This window comes from Pinus tabuliformis, chromosome X (assembly GCF_031772625.1).
Source record: "Pinus tabuliformis cultivar Carrire ecotype Pingquan chromosome X, CPIR1, whole genome shotgun sequence".
NCBI lineage: Eukaryota > Viridiplantae > Streptophyta > Pinopsida > Pinales > Pinaceae > Pinus > Pinus tabuliformis.
In genome coordinates, this window is record NC_142308.1 from 1,090,392,221 (window position 1) to 1,090,411,799 (window position 19,579).

Here is a 19,579-nt window from a genome sequence, read left to right on the forward strand (position 1 = left end):
AATTACGATTTTTGTTTTTTATTTAATTTAAATTTATCTTTTGTAAATAATTTTTGTATTTGAAAAATTTAGTTAATTTATAAAATTTAAATATTAGATGGGTTTGGTTTGAATTTTTTTTATTAAAATTGGTTTAAAATTTAATAAATTTTTTTAAAATCATAAATTTTGATTTATAAATTTTCAATAATACTATATTTATTTATTCAAAAAAATAAATTTTAAATAATTAAAATTTATATTTTTATTAAAATTATATTACCAAAAAATTTATTTAATAATTAAATTTTACTCTAAACTAAAATAATAATAAAAGAAGAACAAACAAACAAGCAGTTTTATTCAAGAAATTGGCCTGCGAAGTATACACATGAATACATATGAGTTTCAGCGAAACAACCAATTTCAAATGACATCCTCTATATGTGATTTCAATCTAATAGTTTAGTTTTAGTTTTATTGTACTGAGAAATTAAAAAAAAAAAAATTTAAATAAATTTGTATTAGTTAATAATAATAAATTAATTTTTAGCATATAAGATTTTTTTGTTTATGAAACATGTATCGTTAATCTAGACACCAAATTGGTGTATGATTTTCTTGTTTATGGGACAAGAGACCCACCTCTGTGCAATGGTTTGACTACTAAAATCTAGAAAAGCATACATATTCTACCTCTTTTAACTTTAAAATTGTAACTTTTTAAGAATAAACACATGATCTAAATCATATGTAAAACAAAAAAATCAATTGTAGTAGTCTTTACCAAAGGTATTTAAGAGTAATAAACATGTATATGATATTATATTTAAATAAAAAATCAAATAATCTTTACTGGAGGTATTCAAGAGTGATAAACATGTATATGATATTATATTTAAATAAAAAAAATCAAAATTTATAAAATGGAATAAAATTTATTATAGTAACAAAAATTAAAAGATGTATTTTTGTACAAATTTATTTTAATAATAAAAGTTAAAAAGATTTATGACTATTTTTGTTAAGCAAAATTATAATTTGGTTTTGGTATTTTGCTTTGTGTAAAATGTGTATGGTTTGATTTTAGGGTATTCTATGATTTATTTATTTTAGGTAGCTTAAGGATGTGTTAATAATAATATTTGATTTTTTAATCAATATTTTCAATACGTTAGGTTTACTTTATGGTTTTAAAGTATAATTAAATATTATTTTTGAGTGAATATAAAAAAATAAGTTGATGTCTAAAATCTAAAAAAATTAGATTTGATAAATATGTTATAATTTCTTTTTTCTCATATCACTTTTTATTTTACACTTAAAAATTAATTAAATATTATTATAATTTTTGTTTCTTTAAATTAAAAAAGAAAAAAGAAAAAAGAAAATGATGACTCCAAATCTAAAGATACTAACTTTAATATCTTTAAATTGTACAAAGAGAGATCGTCAAGATTCTATGTAAATTTTAAAATTGTATCAACATTATTCAGGACAATACTATTATTGAATGTGGAGGGTTTGAAAATAGAGAAGAGGTTAATAACCTTAAATGTTAGAGATCTTATCGTTTCGAAAAAAACATATATAATTTTTGTTTATTTATTTATTTATTTAATTAATAACATTAAACACACAGTTATATTGAATTGAAAACAAACAAAAAAATAAAATAAAATCCCTGTCAAAATAGTATCTGGTCTTTCTAATATCGCCGAATACAATGTGTTCGAATCTCAGGACCACACGACGATGTGATGTAAGGCATATGGTAGCTTTGATGAAATGCCAACTCCACATAATTTTATATATGATTTTTGTTATATTCTAATGTAAAAACCCTTTCACATTGACCAACTGAGTAATATTCACATAACAAATTGAATAATATTCAGGCTGATCGCGGTGGCTGACTGTATTATCCTTGCTATTGAATGCCCATTGGAAAAATCATATATTCTAATTATAAAAAAATCTTTCACATGGCCAAACTTAGTAATATTCACATTACCAAATTGCATAATATTCAGGCTGATCGCAGTGGCGACCTGTATTATTCTTGGGATTGACTGCCCATACGAAATTATGTATCTATGTGGCCAGCGAGCGACCTGTAATTAAAGCCGGGCTTGAGCAACAATGTAGAGCTCGCCATGGTCGTCAACCCGTGGCCGATTCTGCTGTTTCGATGTCGCCGGCTTGCTCCGGCCAACAGCTCGGGCAGGCGCTCCCGCTGTCGAAGTCGGGGAGAGACATTTGGCCCTTTCTCTCAGCAGGTTTTTCTGTATTTTGCCTGTGGATGTCTTGGGAAGATCTGACATGAATACCACAGTCTTGGGAACCATGTAGTGCGGCAGCTTACCTCTGCAGAACGAGACAAACTCCTCTTCTTTTATGATAGTGTCACCGTTATCCTTCGTCTTGATAAAGGCGCAGGGCGTCTCGCCCCACCGGGGATGCGGCCTGGCAACCACGGCGGCCTCGGAAACGAGAGGGTGAGTGTACAGAACAGACTCGACCTCCACACTGCTGATGTTTTCTCCTCCTGAGATTATCACGTCCTTGGAACGATCCTTTATCTCCACGTACCCGTCTGGATGTACCACGCCAACATCGCCAGTGTGGAACCACCCACCCGCAAAGGCTTCGGCTGTGGCACGGGCGTCGTAGAGATATCCCTTCATTATGCTGCTGCCTCTCAACATGATTTCGCCCATGGTTTGCCCATCCCTTGGCACGCTTGACATGGTAACCGGATCCTTTACGTCCATCTGGTCGAGGCTCAACACGCCAACTCCTTGACGTCCTTTGAGGGCACCTCGTTGGGCTAGGGAGAGTTGAGCATTGTCCCATTCGCTCTTCCACTCGCAGGCGAGAGCGGGACCGGTGGCTTCCGTGAGGCCGTAAGCATGTGTTACGATGAAGCCCATGTCTTCAACCTTAGACAGAATTGCGGGGGCTGGAGGTGCCCCTCCGGTGAGAACTTCAACTCTTCCGGGCAAGGGCTGCTGTTGCGGATGTTCGAGGAGGATGTTGAAGATAATAGGCGCGCAGCAGAAATGAGTGACATGATGCTTTTTTATGGCTCCGTATATCTCTTCCGCAGTCGTGTTGCGAATACAGACGTTGGTTCCGCCTCTGGCTGCGAGGGCCCAAGTGAATGTCCAGCCATTGCAGTGGAACATGGGAAGCGTCCACAGGTAAACCGGCTCTCTTCCCATTTCCCACAGAAGCAGCATAGACATGCAGCTCAGGTATGCTCCTCTATGGCTGTATACAACTCCTTTCGGTGCCGATGTCGTTCCAGACGTGTAGTTCAGGGCGATCGCCTCCCATTCGTCCGCCGGCTTTACAGAGTCGAAACGTGGATCCCCGCCTCGAACCAGTTCTTCGTAGGTGCTGCTGATTACAACCCCAACTTGACTAACCAGTTGAGCAATGTGTGCAGCTGCAAGGCCATCATCGAGATCATGTATGAGAATCAAACGAGGAATGACGAGAGACGATTCGAGAAGGGCGAGGGCGTCCCTAGCGAGGGGCAGCAATTGGTAGTCGACCAGCAAAAGCTTAGCGCGGGAGTGGGAAAGAATGGTGGCCACGTTGCGGGCGTCGAGGCGAGTATTGATGGTGTTGAGAACAGCACCGGCCATTGGAACGGCGAAATGCGCCTCATAAAGAGCAGGAACATTGGGCGCCAAAACTGAGACCACGTCCCCTCTCTGTATCTCGAAACGATTAACGAGAGACGACGCCACTCGTGTGCAACGCTCGGAGGTCTCGGCCCATGTGAAGCGAACACCTCCTTGATCATAGATCATGGACGGCCGATTTGCATACACCACTGCTGCTCTGTGGAGAAAGGTCAAAGGTGAGAGAGGCGCGTAATTCGCCCCGCACTTTGCCAGATTCTCCATAGCTAACACTAACTACTACTCCACTTGGGCCCGAGCTTTGTAAGGAATAGAGCAGGGACAGCCCTCTAGGTGCTCGAAGCAAAGCCTAAAGAAACTTGGGCCCGACCTTTGTCAGGAATAGAACAGGGACAGCCCTGTAGGTGCTCGAAGCAAAGCCTAAAGAAAACACAGAGAGAGGAGAGAGTATGAGATGAGCGCGTGAAGAATGAAAGAGACGCTCTTGTTTTGGTTATACGAGTGCATGGAAAACTTGACTTATATAGAAGAATGGGGGACAATTTTCAAGCACGCAACGCTTGACAAGTGCGAGCGAAAAAAACGCTGCAAAAGCCCTGACAGTGACTTCACGGAAGACCGATATAAAATAAGGCAATAAACGGTCTACAGTGGAAGCTGCCTTGCGTTAACCTGCGCGGGCATTATGAAGCTGCCAGCTCCGACTTTTTTTTCTGTAATACAGAAATGAGACAGCACTTATCTCCAAATGTCATTCCATGTGGGATATTGTTGTGGAGTAATTAACCACTTTTACAACTTCCAACTGCTCCAGCGGATACATGGGGCCACCTTTGGCGTTGTAACATTTTGGGAAAGCTAAAAAGAATGGCAAAATGAAGGAAAATTTACAGAAGTGGAGAGATTGACCAGGGACCTGTCTGGAAAATAATCGGAAATGGAAAGATTGACGAGGAAATGTTTCCAGAAATGGAGAGCTTGACCAATGACCTGTATGGAAAATGACCGGAAATGGAGAGATTGACCAGCAACCATTCTGGAAAAGGAGATGGTGGCCGCTGACCGAACGGTAAATTGAAGAAAGAATTATTGGCCGAAGGAATCGGCCATGTGTGACACTAAGTCGAATTTCTGCACAAATTATTCGGATTCATAAGTCAAATGCACTAACCTTTTTATACAAATTAGTCGGATTTCCAAGTCAAATGCACGCAAACCTTTTGGATTCACACGTGAACTTTCATGTATGAGTATGAAGGTGAAGAAAATGTTTTTGATTTTTTTAAATCGATTTTATTTCAAATTTGATAGGAAATTTGATCAAAATTCATAGAGTTTGTATAATCATGTTATATAGCTATATTTATTTTGAATATAATTTTTAAAATTTTAATTTAATTATTAAAAGTAGAATTTGATCTCAATTAAATATTTTAGTATTATCCCTAGATCAAAAGTTAGAAATTATCTTTTAAATAGTTATATCATTTTTATTCTTTTAATTAAATTAATTAACTAATTAAAATAAATGTTATATTAACATGGTTTATGAAATCCTCGACATAGTTACCCAGTTTATCTTGGATAAATAGTTAATTCATTACTTAAAATTATCTTGCTAGCTTACACACATAGATTTTTCATTCAATAACAGAGAATGGATAGTGGGGGATGGAGTCTAGGCAAAAGGAAAGAAAATAGAAATTATAGTGGAATAAAAAAGTTTACCATTTTTCATTTTCATTTTTGCTTTTAAAAGTTTAAACTTTTAAAATCTAGAAAACAAGAAAGAATATGTAAATGTGTTAATTTGTAATATAGTGTTAGTTTTAAAAAGGATGATTGATTTTATGAGATTTTACATTTTTTTAAAATATTATTGTATTTATAGCGAAGGATTTTAGATAAATAAATTTTTGAATTAAAAAAGTATTTTAGATTTAAGTTTTGAAAGGAATAGAAGTTTTGCAGGCAAGTGATAAGTGTGGTTTTTAATTCAAAATAAATTTAGAAAAGAGTGAGTGAAAAGTATTGTTCTTATAAAGACGAAAGTTTTTAAGATGTATAGTGTTAGAATTAAAAAAATAGGTCAAGATAGGGTGTGATGTTAAAGCACTCCTAAATGTTAAGTCACTAATTCAATTCCCTTTCCTATTCGGGTGTTATTCTGATCATAACCATGATGTAGCCTCACCAATAGCGAACTTCCAAAATACATATATATATAAGACCACGAGTTATGGTTTTTTGGGCATGTGGTATAGTAAGCCATGATATTGGCCCATATTATTGTAACAAACCTTATTCATAAGTTAAGAATGGAGTCGTCTAACGAGGCGGAGGAATTGCCTGGATGGCCAAAAGTGGTTGGAATCCGAGCAAAAAGAATTCAAAAAATCTTGTAGAGAAAGTGTTTGAATGGTGTTTTTAGTGGTGGAAATGGATTCAGATAAAGTGTTTGAATGGTGTTTTTAGTGGTGGAAATGGATTCAGCACCATCAAAAACGTCTAGAACACTTAAAATTTTGAAGTTTAACAACTATAACTTGGATTTACAAAAATACTTGCAGGATTTTCTCTAAATATAACCAAAATTTATATAACTTTTTGGACAACTCCTCCGCCTCATTAGACTACGCGGTTAAGAATAAAGTGAGGTTGCATCTCCATGGTTAATAATCTTGTTCCATGTTTTTTTTAAATCTATATATGTTTGACTCATATACTAGTGCATCCATATAAATTAAATGGCTAGAAATACCAAGAAGCATCGAAACACTTATCCCACAATACATTTCACATTGCCCAAATTGAGAAAAAAATCTTAAAATTAACTAGATTATAACTTTATTTCAAATTATTATTAATAAAAATTATAAAAATAGTCAACATATAAGTTAAGCAATATTCTTAACCATGGAGATTGAATACTCTCACTTTACTACATAAATTTTTAACTTGATACAATACCATGGGCCAATACCATAACTTATCAATACTACATACCTAATAGGCACAATTAGATTAAAATTCTTGAAGGCCTATTTTGAAATAGACATATTTATTGGGATAATCAATTATTTCTATAACTAATAATATAATTAAAAACAAATTTATTTATTTTTATTTTTTTGTGAGATATATTATGAGGTAATTGTTTTGATGTTTATTTGTATTTATTAGTTATTCAATTTAAATAATTACACTACTAAATATTGAAAGATTTTCTAAAAAAATAAAATAAATTTTATATTTAAAAATATGTTCTAATAACCCCCAGGGTGCGAGCCAGTTGGAGATCTGCATAGGGATCGTAGACATGTTCAATCGAATTAATGCAAGGGCCAGTGGGTGGCCTCACCCACGCCCTCACACGAATTATCACCTTAATGCAATGAACGGTTGCAACCCCCAGCAGATCCCCAATGTGAGGTTTGGTGGCATCTTAAATCTCTAGGTGGTGGGAGTTGAGGAATACATGCATCCATCTGTCTGACATTCAATCTGGTGCTACAAGTATCTTTGGAGGTCTACGACAACAATGTTCTAGTTCGAGGAGCCTAGAGAATGGGGAGGAAACTCTATTTCGATTGGTCTTTGCAAGGGGATGGCGCAATTGGTTTGGTATGTTCTTATACTTATCCTTTTCCCTAGGTTGGGGGTTGACATTAGTTATGCACCTTGCGTGTGGAGGGGAAAAGGAACCAAGGTGAATTGGAAATTTTATGTGATAGCATGTACTGGCTTTCTTGACCATGTTATGTCGATCTCCGTCTTTTACGGCACTCTGTTATCTCGTATGTGAATGTTTCATGGGTTCTGGGACTTAATTACTATGTTTACTCTACATGCTACATGTAAGCTACATAATTTTGAGTTTATGTTCAATTGGATAATTCTGTGGAAAGAAAGGGTAAAGGCATTTTGGTTGAGTTGGGTATGTGGACTCTGGGTTACGGAGTGCAAGGGGTCGTGGTTAAAACTCTAAAGGTGCCTCACACTTTGGCTTTGTTCATATTTTCTTCTAAGTATTGGTTTGGGTTGTCGATTCATGGTGTGGTGTAGTACAGAAAGGCGATGTCCATGTTCTTCGGTCCTTATCTTATGCCCAAGTATAACTTTTATTTCTGTTGCTTTTATGTCATGTTGTTAATCTAGGTCTGCATCAGCCACTTCTCCCTCTGACCTCTATACAGTGTCTTGGGTCTCAAGAGAGGGTAGGTCCGAGTAAGTTGTCGAAGGGCAGTCTGCTATCGTCCGTCATGGTGGAGTCCCCTCCTGGTGTTGGTGCTTCTGGGCACAGAGGGCGTGGCTGTAAAAATCAAGTTGGTAAAGATAAAGAAAGAGGTTTGACTTCTGGTAGGCCTTCACGACAATGTGGTAGAAAATTAGATGCCCATACCCTGCAAAACATTGTCTAGGCTTATTACGAGGGGACTCCAGCCTGGGTGAAGAAATTGATTTCGACTTGGGAGGCAGAATTAAATTAGAAGGTTGAGATAGAGCCCCCGAAGGAGGACTGGAGTGGTCTAATCCCCGACCCTGGTCATACCCATGGACGCCTCACTCTGTACAAACAATTTGTACACCTTTTCTAGCTAATGAAAAGCATTGTTGCAAAAGCTATGACATCCTCTCTCACAATTTCTACGAATATGGATCCTGGTCTCAATGAGATTCAGAAAGAACTACAGTTGATTCAACTCAAGCTCCAGTAGCAGAACGCTCGCATAAGCCACATTGAGAGCCACATTCCTTGTTTGCCCCAATTGGAACTGCTAGGCTCAAGTGCAAAAGACTCCGCTCTAGTGGAATCATTAGATGAATAGATGGTGGAAGGTTCTTGTCTGTTATCATTTTTATTTTGTTTTGATATATAAGTCGAGTAGCATTTATGTTTTTGTTTGTAGTTATATGGTTAGTAGATGGTTTCCAGACTATAAGTCCTATAAGGCTTTGGTAGACAGACTCAGACTATTTAAGTTTTGGATGGCATATAATGCAATTCGGTGGCCAACATACCTGGTTCCCGCTAGGCAAGTTGAAGCGACCAAACATTTCTTATAATTATAACCAGTCTGATTATTTGAAATGAATAAATGATATATATATATATATATATATATATATATATATATATATATATATATATTCTTTCTTTAAAAAAAATTTATTAAATGATTAAATTGTTCTATTTAAAATTAGAATTGAAATAAAAAATATTACAATCCAAAATAAAATCATATCAATCATATCGAAGTATTTATATATTTATTTGAAAAAAAAAATCCTTTATTAGATAAATAATATTTCTGTTCAATGGGCTATTACAGAATTTGCATGAAATATTACAATCTAGAAGAAAATCATATCATCATATTCGTATATCTATTTGAAAATGACCCAAACAAATTCCTCATTATTTAAGTAGGTCTGATGCTCTCATATATAAATAAAAATGCAAAAGATAAATAATATCCCTGTTGAACTGTGTTACAGATTTGCATGAAATGATATAATATGTGTTCAAGTCAACTTATGGATCCCTCGTTTACTTAGGGATATCTTAATAATATGTATTTTTAAAGAGTAGACTTTAGGGTTATCTTAATAATATGTATTTTTAAAGAGTAGACTTTATTAACGCTTATTATATAAGCAAAGTCCTCTGGTCGAAACATCCACGTTATAACGGCATGAACAATAATATTTAAGATGGCTTTAGATCAAGGTTGACCAACCTTATTATAAATTTAAAATGATTATTTAAAGTGTTTAGTATCCCTTATTGTAACAAGGCAAATCTGCACCCCATGGACACTTATGCTTGTACTTTATCGATGTAGTATGTCAACGGTAGATTTTATTGCGTTAAACTCTTTTAATATGATTAAAATTTCGCAGAGATGCATCAACTTAATTTCACTGTGGAACCCATGGAAATGTAGGTATGGAATTGTTTCTTATTTTTTAATATCAACATGACTCATAAGTAAGATATATTATTAAAAGATTTATATCTCAGTGGAGGTTTAAAAGATTTATATCTCAGTGGAGGTAGATTTAGCTATGACCAGAAGGGATATTGCCTTTTAGGTTAAAAATAAGATGAGGACTCAATATTAAAGGCATTTGTCAAGAGTCAATATCTAATTCTTTACCAAACCATTAGTGGTCATTCTAGATAAGGTGATTTTCCTTGAGTGCGAGTCTCTTTATCCATTATTGAGAATTCATTTTAAGTAGCCTAGTTTTCTTTTAACAATGGTGATGGGTTATTTCATATTTATGGATACTAATTAAGTTTCTTTACCAGTTATTGATAATTCATTTTAAGTAGTATAGTTTTCTTTTAATAATGGTGATCAATCATTTCATATCTATGGATATTAATTAAGTGATGAAGATCTTTATTTTATTGATTAACAATTAAATTATAAAGTTTTACTACTTTTAAGAAAGAAATAAAATAATAATCTCTCTTTCTTTTTATATATATATTTTTTTCAATATTTATATATTTTCTCAATTGATTTGAACTTTACTTCTCAACTTCACTAAAGAATTGACATTACTGGTTCCACATGTGCATAGTGTCAGTATGGGCATGTTCATGTTCAAGGATTCATTATTAATGGGTACATTTACCCTACCTCCACCATTCACATCACCCAAAATGGCTCCTATTTGTATGATATCTTCATGCCTATTGAGTCATAGGGTATTCATCAAGATCCTTGGGTAGCACCTAATAATTTAGAAGTAGAATCATTTGGGGCTAGCATTCCACTAAGTGTAGTCTATATTTTTTATTGAGAGATCGAATTGGAATTTATTAAGGCTAGTCAAAATCTTTGTAGTATGATTAACATGCTTCATCCATTTAGGTTGTTGCTCGTCACAATTTGTATGAAATTCTAAATATTGAGTTGCCTTCAAATGAAGCCATCATGGAAGTTATAACTTTAGTTGATAAGCTATGGAAATATATATAGCATTAATCATAATGTCTTCTTGATTTGGAAAAGTTGGAGGTTGACATGAAAAGTCTTGATTTAGGATAGGGGACATTTGTTGGGTTATCTAGTGTAATGTGTCTTAACTAGTTTGAGTCTCACGTTTCTTTCTCAAAACTTTCCACCACATTCTTCTCCACTCTTAACCATATTAAAGATGAGTCTCCCTCTCTCTAGTATTGATGGGCATCATTAAGGATCTATGATAGGTCATGAGAATACTCACCATGTTTGTCCTCGTGTAGTTTTGAGCAATGACCTAGTTTTTGTTCATAATTAGAATTATGATGATTTAGTAATGTAGAAATTTGATTTTAAGTGGTGTGGCTTCAAGGAGGTGTGCCTTATGATGTAGACAATGGCCCATGATTTCATTGATGATGATAGTAATGCTTGGACTAAGCCTTCCAAGGGCCTCTACTCTATGTAAACCATCAAGCTATATAGTGCTTTATACATGATGCATTTTTAATAGTCTACTTTGAGTGCTTTTTACTTTTTCATGTAGTTAATTTGGTTCAATGATTATCATGCTTGGTCCTCGGATGGGATGACATGCACTAGCCACATGGGGGGAGGCGTTCTGGCTATCCCACCCATTGATATAAGAGGAAGACATGGAAACACCTCCCCCCTCACTTAACTTTCAACACATCAACTCAGCCTTGAAGCAACTACTCCATAACTATAATTCATTCCCGCTGAGTATGCACAAATTTCATTCATTGCTTCATTCCTCTCAGTGCACTCAACATTCAAAGCATTGTTGCTCCTCTCGTCCTCATAGGTCGCTTGTAACATGTAATGAGTAGTTCATGAAGCATTTTTTTCCTTTGTGGTGGTAGGGAATTATGGTAATGGACAGAACCACATTCAATCACACACATAGGGTGGCTCCTTGTTGGTTTGTGAGCTCCATCCAATGGATTTGGGCTCATACTATAATTTGGGACCTCAAATGTAGTTCTAGCTTCAAGTATATATTCATTATGAACTTTAGTTATTTGTTGTTGCTTATTTTGGTCATTCTCCTTTCCTAGCCATCTAGAAGTCTTTTCAGGAAACCACAGTTGTTTCCCTCTGCAGTTGTTGGTTCTCCCCTTCTTTTTATGTTTGTCATCCTCTAATGCTTCTAGACCTCTTGGTCCCTTCCTTGGGTCTCAACTTTCATCTTCCTAATTTTCCTTGTTTAGTCTTGTTCTTCTCGGTGTCTCTTTATTAGCATCTCTTTGTTACCCTCCCTCACTTTGTCTCCCCTCTCAAATATTTAGCCTCCTCGCCACTCACTGATCATATGTCGTCCCTAGTATCTACTATGCTTACACCCGCTCCCCCTTTTAACTCTCTTCTCTCCCCTAGTTGTTCCAAACAATTCCCTGTCAATGGGCTCATGTCAGGAGGGGTGCCATCAATTACAGGGAATGGGAAATTTTAGAGCCTAGTAGAGAGTGGAAAATTTCACTGCACAGTCTTGGGCCCATACACCTCCCCAGATTTAGGAAGTGATTACAATTGTAGAACGAGAGATAGTGGATAAGCGTTGATGCCAAAAATAATCGAAAGTGATTGTAGAAATGGTAGATTAGGTTATTGTAGAAATGGTAGATTAGGTTCTAGACACAACTCACTCACATGGTTGTTTCAATTATTATATGAATATTGTGGACCTTTATTAGTATCTCAAACCTTGTTGGTTAGGGTGCTAATAGATCAAAATCAAGCTCGAGAGGAAATTATCATCTAGTTGGATGAACTCTAAGTGCTCTTGCAATACATGGACTACAAAATCTGAAAAGTTAAGGTTCATCTATTATTATCTCTTGCACCAAGCTACTCACCAGATGGCACCAAGGGCCATATCCTAGTTGAGGTCTCTAACTCCAACAAATTCTAGTGCGCCATTGGTTAGCTAGCTTCTTCTATCATAGTTTTTGTTTTAGTTCAAGTATCGAAAAGGGGGCCTTGTGGTCCTATCTTTGCAAATGGCTTTGTTCTATTTTGGTACAAACTCACTAAACTCTTTATTTGATTTTTTTGGAAACTACAATTATGTGTTTGGTCTAGTTTCCTAGTGGTATACCAACATAGAACTATGAAAATTTGATGTAAATATTGCTTATAGGAATAGAAAATTAACTTCACAAAAAAATGATTATCATGCTTGGTACATGATTTGAAGATGTTAGTCATGTTCCCTCTACCCTCATCATAGTAACACCCATGGCAAGACTAGGCAGTTACATATGTTGGTTGATTTCATAGATAAATATGTTGGCATATATCACATTAAATTAGGCATTAACACAAGCATGCATATACATTAAAAATGGATTTGCAATCACATAATTTGAAGTCGTAAGTATGAAGTGAACCATATGTATATAAAATAAATAGATCATACATCATGTCCAAAAAAATATAAGAAAAAGAGAATCCTTTTCTTTTTTGGTCTTGACAAATGGAATTGTGCTTATAAAATCTTTTGTAATCTATGCCAGAAGTTTTGAGGGGTAACAAATTTTCACCATCGGTAAGAATTTCAACAAGTTAAATGTGAATATGATGCCTATTTGTCTATATATTGATCTAATATGGGCCTTTTTTGTAGATTTTAACCCTCTACAATTAATTTCTACAAACAAATTCTTAATAAAACATAAAATATGCAATGACAAGCACAAACATTAACAAAAAGATTTTATCCTAGAAACCCAAACTAGGAAAACTAACAATATTTTTCAATATATTCATTTGTATGGTATCATAAGGCAATATATATATGTATATATATATGTATATATATATGTATATATATATATATATATATATATATATATATATATATATACATACACACACACACACACACACACACACACACACACATACATACATATATATATATATATATATATATATATATATATATATATATATATATATATATATATTGCGACATCTATAAACTGCCAATCCATCTTCCCTAGATTAGAATATAATCATAGTTCCTTAATTGAAACTATAAAACCACGGGAAAAACCACCAAGTGCCACAAAATCGTTAAAGGTGAAAACCATATACTAGAAACCACCAAAATGGAAACAAAAAACAACCCATTTTTTTCGAGGATGTTGCACCTGAATCCCTATGTGACAAACCATAGTTAATATTTCTCATTACAAATAATTGTAAATATTTAATGTAATGATTGAGAGAAAGGGACTCAAATTCCAATTGTTTAGGGAGGGAGATTGCTTAAGGAATTGGTCACTTTAAATATCAATCATGGGTTGGATGAGTGGTATTAAATGAGTTGACTGTGTAATAAATTAACTGAAAGATAAAGGATAGGCCCATGTGTCTTTTGGGAATATTCACAAGCAATAAATGAAAAGAAACTAAAGGAAATGATGGGATGTGTTTTTCAAGAGAGAGGTGGATGTAGGGATCCTCGGGAGAAAAATGGTTAGTCTGTTGAAGTGCACAAGAAAGAAAGGGAAAAGGGGATTTTTGGTGAATACTCCAATACATACATGAAAGGGGGGATAGCAAAAAAATATAGAGAAAATTTTCCTCCGAGGGCGGAGGTGTGGATGTGAACACACAATGAAAAAGTGTGAGAAATTTAACAAGCTAAGGAACCCCAAGGGGGCTTGTTGGGTGAGCATTATAAAAAGCAGTGTTTTGCCTAAAGGCTAAAGAACCCATTGAGTAGCTTGTGGATTGTTGAGACTATTAGTTAAGGAAGAGACACTTAGGTATTTGTGAGGGATGTTGAACCACTAGAAGTTGCCTTGGGGCTAAAAGCTCTGTGTTTGACTTACTGATGAAGTAACTAGATAGGTGATCTATTTACCCAAACAATAACTTATCCAGTTGATAAAACTTCCATTGTAAGTGGACTTTCTTCTCCTGAAAGTGAGCTATAATTCTCTAAACTATGGCATCCTAGCATGACTGTTAATCACGTCTGTAATGGCTATAAAAGCTAAGTGAAGGCTTCTGTAGCTAGTGGGTGAAGATAGTGTGGCCTTGTGGCATAATATTTCAACTGTTACTATTTGCTACATTTTCGCTTAAAGATCTCCACCTCAAGCACTAGAATTTGGCTCGAGGGTGACAACTATAAGTGTGGTTGTAGCTGGTATAAGGTAGGGTGGAGAGTCGAAGAACCGATCTTAGTTGCCACTTTATTTGGATGTATAAGCTAAGTATTTACTTGTGTTTATTATATTTGAATGATGTGTACAAGTTCAATGTATTGGATGTATGCTTATGTTGTTAATGAGGAATGTGATTTCCTATATAAATGTGGAATGTTGACTTCTTGTATTAGTTTCCGAGGACTGGATGAAGTCCTATGTGTGTTGTGTGGGCAAGCATCTTTATGTTTCTTTCATTTAATTAATGACCATGGAATGTTGGTCTAGTGTCTATTGATTTCATTATATGCTCTATGTATATGAGTTGTTATAAATAAAAAGAAATGAATGCATATAAATATATGTTGTTAGGGAAATTGGCTAAGTTACTTGTGGTTTGGAGAAGTGCATTCAGATGCATGTCTTTGTGTTTTTTGGGTGCGTAAATGGCCCAAACTTTATTGTTGTCCTAGAGAACTCTACGAGTGACTTACTTGTGTGATTTAACATGGTTTACTTGATAATGTGAGTGCAATAAAATTATGGTTTCGAGGGCTAGGATGTGCTGATAAGAGTTTGTGAGATCTCTGGATTTTAATTCTTAATCTCAGTGAAGACAAGTTTGTTCCTCATAGGTAATCATATCAGGTGTAGTCGGGCCTATGAGAAATCAAAGGGAAATTTGAAAAAGTTTCTAAGTATAAAAGGTTTGCAAGATAGGTCGAGTTCGCCTATGGGACCCATTAGGTCGGGGATCGGCCTAGTTAGTCAAAAGACCTAACTCAGGGCATGTTCGTGCCCAACTAAAAGGAGCACAAGTTGAGTAGTCAAGTAGGGCCCGCCAGTCGAGAGTTAATCTAGTTGGGGCCTAATGGGCAGTTAGCCCTATTGGTATAGTTGGGTAGGACCTCAAGGTCGAGGGTCATGCCAGTCATCTAGGTTAGGATAAGAGTTGGTTGGTACCCATGTCCAACATGGCAAATGATGTGGTTAGAAGGGTGACATGGTGCCATGGTGGCGTGACACATGGCACCAAAAATATACCTTTTGGTAGGTCCAAATGGGCCAAATATGAGTGACATGTGTCATTCCCATAGGAGGCCACATGGAGGGTGTGACATCAGTATGGCATGGGCATGACATCATTCAAGTAATGAAATCAGGCCCACGTAAGTTTGGGGGGTCGGAGGTTGGAAACTCAATAGTATGCACGATGGGTTCCTTCCATGGAGGTTGAACTCAACTTCCTCATTGGTGGAGCCCTAGGTTTGGTGACGTGGATGTTCCTGTTAGCTCTGCTACATTCTTCAACATTTGAAGGTCATAATCAAACCTAGCCGTGTTGTTGTTGTTCAAAGAGGACTCGCATTTGTCATTCTTCTCCTGCTCCTTCACTCCATTCACACTCCCATAACCCCCCCCCCCCCCGGCTATCCCTATTTTCCTCCAAAAATCAGCATGAACCTATATTTCACCATAAACTTGTATTTGCTTAGCCCCGGGCGCCGAGTTTAAACGTCACGTAACCATGATAACATGACCGCGCGCCTTCTCCAACGGTTTCTCACCGAATAAACTGCTCGCTTGTTCCCGCCGTTCAATCATCTACCACATGATCCAACGGCGTCCGCTTCCCCCGTTGCCATAACTTAACCATGCATTAACCCACGGGGAAAGCAATTTTGGCCCCGTCACATCCGCCACGTGTTGTGCGATGATTGTGATCGCGCGCCCGTTGTACGTTTACTGCCATCCTCCAAAAGTAGTGCGGGGAATACTGCCAGCCACCGAAACTGCCTTCCCAGCGCGTTAACCCCCACGCACCTTTCCCGCCCGATGACCATCGAATCCGCCGCGTCCAGATCCAACGGCTCACGACCGCCCGCTCTCGCTTCCGCCCGATTCCTCCTGCAAAATCATCTCCACCGTCGATTTGCGCGATCCGATGGCCGATCCTGCTCCGCTGACCAGATCTTCCATCCGCCATGCAGTATGCCACCTTTGATTGTTCTGTGCTCCCAAAGGACGAAGACGATCACCTACCAGTACCCGGAGCATTCCATCTTCAACCACTGCATTCAAGAGATAGAATGACGAGAAGAAAAGGACAGCCTTGAGCAGATAAACACATTTACCAGTTATGGAACTTCTTCCATATGGCACTCCACCTACTCGAGAAGGACAACAAAGCATCCGAAAAGATCAAATTCATTCATTGTAGCAGGCAAATTTTACTAAAGACTTCATTAGACAGTTAAAGCGGTTGGTGGTCAATTATGACCCCTCCACGCCTAGAATAGCAAAATACCTTTGTAATCAAACTCTATATATACCCAGAACACAAATGTAATGAGGGATGATGGTTGTTGTTTTGATGTAAGGTTCAACTTCTAGAGACTGTAACTACTTTGATACTTGCAGCGTCTGGTCTTCATTTTCAGCTAATACAAGCTTCTTTTGTTGTTAATTGCTCACTTTCCATTTCTACTCTGTTCTAGGCTATGCCTGTTATGCATTTATTCATGTGCTCTTGATATTTAGCATTAGAGGGGCTGTCATCCCACCTCTGTGTTGAAGTCTAGTATGTATCATTGAATGTGTTATGCAGGTTTCTGTTTACTTAGTGCCAAAGAGTTGTCATCCTGTCTGTGCATTAGGAAATAGATTTGCAGACCTCTTTACTGGTTGCAGTCGGCCATCACATGGTCTTGTGCATCTATTGGTGTGGTCAGTATTCTCCATGTTCACCTAATCCTCAAACTGTGAGTAATTGGTGGTCTAAAGCCTTGTAGTCTAGGGATGTTCACCCATGTCTGGAGTTAAGCATAGTAGAAGTAGTTATCTGGCTTGGATATGCATCATTCCTTCCATTCATCCATTTCCAACATTTTGTTGAGTTTGTAATTTTCATGAGCATCTCTGAGATACAACCTAGGAGAGTTCCTTGGGGTGATAACAGTGCCATGGTGGCATCATGTCGAGGTGGGCACCCAGAGGGTTGGTGCTTCCATGAGAGTGAAGGTAGCTGGAAACCTGAGTAGGGTAGAATCAGCAAATGCAATGAGTCGATAATCATTAGAGAAATTGTGAGGTTTAAAATGGGTGTTAAAACAAAAATATACAACCAAAACCAATTTTATGAGAACCAATATGATGACGATGTCAACCATGGGGGATGATTCACCATTTTTGGAGTAAAAAAGTAAAAAGATCAAAAAACAAAAACAAAAATAAATAAAAAAACTACTTTTTCAACTTATCTCTCTATGGTCTTACTCAAATTTCGAGTGGGGGCACTCGTTGGATGCAAAATTTAATTCCTCATCTAAGGATTACCCATGTTGCATACTTTTGATGGACCCTACTACATGAAAAATGAGAAATACATGAAAAATGTGATTATAGTCATATTTTTCATGTAATTCTCGTTTTTCGTGTAATAAGGTCCATGAAAAGTATGAAACATGGGTACTCCTTGGAAGAGGAAATAAAGTTTGCATCCAATTAGTGCTTCTGATTGAAATTTGAGTAATAATGTAGGGGGACAAGTTGAAAAAATGAGTTGCAAAAATAGTTTTTTCTTTTTTCCCTCTAAAATTTCATGATGTAATCTAATTTTATTTTATGATTTCCACCATTATTTTAAAATATTCCTTAGGAGGCTCATTTTATACCTCAAAATTTCTCTAATGTAGATGGATATAATGAAACACAAGCCCCGTCGTGATGTCAGCAGGGAGGAGGGGGGTCCACACTAAACCTTTGTTGATGGATCAGTTGGGGTTATGTCACAATGATGAAGGTCATTGGATGAAAATGCTAGGATCATGCTATGAGACAAGGAACATAGACCCCCCTTATGATGTGGTAGAGCGGGCGGGGGGATTCCTCATTTAATGTCTTCCATTGATCTCTTTGTTGGCCAAGACCCGTTAGATGGAAAAGCAAGTTAGGAATGTTGATTAGGGGTCTGTTGGCATTATGTGGGTATGGTGGACCCTATTTGTATATATATATATATATATATATATATATATATATATATATATATATATCATGTTGTGGTTTCGTCCATGGTGGTGAGGTGGCATTGTGGCATGCAACTAGGCTGTAAGTTCCACTACGATGGCAGTGGACATGGGAGGCATGCCACATGGGCACCACGTGGGGACCACATGGGTGCCACGTGGTAGGTGAAGATGAGGCTTCAATATTTATTAATTAAAACTTTGTGAAGCCATAAATTTTGATTATAGAACTTGATTGAGGTAAAATTTTATATCATCGAAATCGTCTTCACGATATGAATGCAGTGGTGTCATCTGTTTTGGATTTTGAGAAGTATGAAAAAGAGTGAAAATTTAGACCCCATTTCCATGAGAGGACTAATATGATATTGTTTTGATTTAATAATATAATAATTAATATAATATGGTTTTGATTTAATAATATAATATGTTTTTGATTTAATAATATAATTTATAATGTAATTGTTAATTTAAAAAATAAAATCAACGACTATGCGATAGAAAATAATGATTAATTTTATTAATTAACAGTCAATTTACACTAACGGTTACATTTTAAAAAAAACCATGTACTTTGAATTAATAGAGGTAGACTTTAGTTGATGATTTTATCAATTGTTATAGGATGTCTTAAATCACTATCATTAATACACATTCATTCTTTTGGTGAGTATAAGAGCATCTTGAAACAAATAATTTCAATTCATGGCTAACAATACTTAATAGAAGGCGTTAGTTAGCCATAAGCATCCATGACTCAT

General features: G+C 36.2%; 1 pseudogene; it reads right to left on the reverse strand.

The window, feature by feature from the left end:
* Positions 1–1,863: 1,863 nt before the first annotated feature.
* LOC149143619 (trans-cinnamate:CoA ligase, peroxisomal pseudogene) lies at positions 1,864–4,108 on the reverse strand (annotated as a pseudogene).
* Positions 4,109–19,579: the final 15,471 nt, after the last annotated feature.